Below are 2,192 nucleotides of genomic sequence, written 5' to 3' on the forward strand. Positions count from 1 at the left end.
AGCTACGTAACCGCCGTCTCTGTCTGTCCCTCCTCGATGAATCTGAAAATCCCGTAGACCTCGCCGTTTCGCGAGCGCTTTTCGCGAAATTATTCCCGCTCTGCCTCGGCAACGCGCGGAGTCTGCGGAGAGCATTCCGAAGCGTCTCGAAATTATCTCTCGCGTATGCGCGCATCGCCGCAATTATCCGAGTATCGCAAGCGAAGCCAGAGCGCTTATACTTTATCGCGTTGCTGGGTTGATTTTGACCCGACGCGTCAACCCGGCTACGAAAATTCCTATCAACAGGTTGTCACCGACCTCTCCGGACCCGCGGTGCTCTGGGCGAGCAGAGAGAGAGAGAGAGAGAGAGAGAGAGAGAGAGAGAGAGAGAGAGAGAGAACATGAGTCATACGGCTCGATAAATACTTTTTAAATGTGTCTTCGAAACTGTAAGAATTTACCTTGACTCTCCTCCTTTCTTAGGTATAAACTAGATAATTTAGGATCGTCAGGAATTTGGATTATTCGGGATGTAAGTCAGTAAACTCTTACACCTATTTACCAGATAAATCTCCGAACGTGACTGTACTTGCTGCTCGATACTTTCACTTTCTTTCATTAAATCATGCCTTAATTCCGCTCAGTTTCGGTTGTTGGTTCCGAATCACTTCGCGTTTCAACGGTCGCATCAGGAGATACGGTAGTGTCTTCGGCAGTTAACCGACAGCTACGTAACCGCCGTCTCTGTCTGTCCCTCCTCGATGAATCTGAAAATCCCGTAGACCTCGCCGTTTCGCGAGCGCTTTTCGCGAAATTATTCCCGCTCTGCCTCGGCAACGCGCGGAGTCTGCGGAGAGCATTCCGAAGCGTCTCGAAATTATCTCTCGCGTATGCGCGCATCGCCGCAATTATCCGAGTATCGCAAGCGAAGCCAGAGCGCTTATACTTTATCGCGTTGCTGGGTTGATTTTGACCCGACGCGTCAACCCGGCTACGAAAATTCCTATCAACAGGTTGTCACCGACCTCTCCGGACCCGCGGTGCTCTGGGCGAGCAGAGAGAGAGAGAGAGAGAGAGAGAGAGAGAGAGAGAGAGAGAGAGAGAGAACCGGAGCAAGAGCTGTTACGCTGCTACAACACGCGTACTGTGTTGTTCATTAACTCTTGGATTTCCAACTAGTATTTACGCAAATACTACCTTTCTCGGAAAAATTTCCCAGCGTGTTCCAACTGTTTCTCTCGCGAAAAAAAGGGGGGGAAAAAAACGGCTCGTCAAAGTACTCGTGAGCAGAATGTCATCGCTTCGTGCGCGTTATCGATCGCGAAATAGCTGTTACTATTGATTGAATAGTGTAATTATAAAAATAAACGACCTACAAATAAACTGATTCATGGTTAATATTAAATGCAATAATACTAACAAATTAGAAATGAGGATCATACGTGTGTGAATATTGTTATATTAGAATTTGTAAAAAGAAATTTCCAAGAGCTTCAACTGTTAGCTGTAACGATATTGTTGTTTTGGCGATAAATTTTGTGACAAACATTATAATGTGGAAACGTTAAAGTTCGATAAAGTTTGTGACAGGTATTATAATTATGCTCAACGATATAAAATAATAAGAGGAATCGCGTAAGACTCGCGGTGAATCGAAAGGTACGGACAAGCGTGTCTAAAAGGATAAGTTGATTAAAGTGAAGTTGACAAGCTTCAGCCAATTATTGAATGTTTCCACGATTTTTTAATAAGTTCGATTATTTCGCATACGAAGTATTGAGAACTTGAGTGACTTTTACATCCCCGCTTAATCACCATGGCGTTTTACGTGATTAATAAGCCGCTTTCAAAGCTTGAGCTTTTGTTTGCAAAAAGATCGCTACACGTCTTTATCGCCTTAATGAATTGGCTTTACGAGATAAACGCAAGAGAGTGAAACGTCGATAATCGTAACGAACTCAATCGCATTTAGAAGCCTTTTAATTCCATAAAATTAATTATCCCGGCAGTTTTATTTTGACTTCGCGACTTATCGAATATTTTATAATTCCGGCATGCTGTGAGTAAAACGTTACCATCCGAGGAGCTGTGAAACACACAGACACGTGCCTTTATTTTATAAGCACGATAATGCAAATCAGCTTCAGCGCGCATGGCAGAATATATATATATATATATATATATATATTTTGCCATGCGCGCTGAAGCTG

General features: G+C 43.6%; 1 protein-coding gene across 1 annotated transcript in view; it reads left to right on the forward strand.

Moving 5' to 3' along the window:
* LOC108751718 (zinc finger protein rotund-like) overlaps positions 1-2,192 on the forward strand; it is a 166,596-nt gene that overhangs the window by 157,830 nt on the left and 6,574 nt on the right. The window lies entirely within an intron of this gene.

This window comes from Trachymyrmex septentrionalis, unplaced genomic scaffold, assembly GCF_001594115.1.
Source record: "Trachymyrmex septentrionalis isolate Tsep2-gDNA-1 unplaced genomic scaffold, Tsep1.0 scaffold51, whole genome shotgun sequence".
Classification (NCBI taxonomy): Eukaryota; Metazoa; Arthropoda; class Insecta; order Hymenoptera; family Formicidae; genus Trachymyrmex; species Trachymyrmex septentrionalis.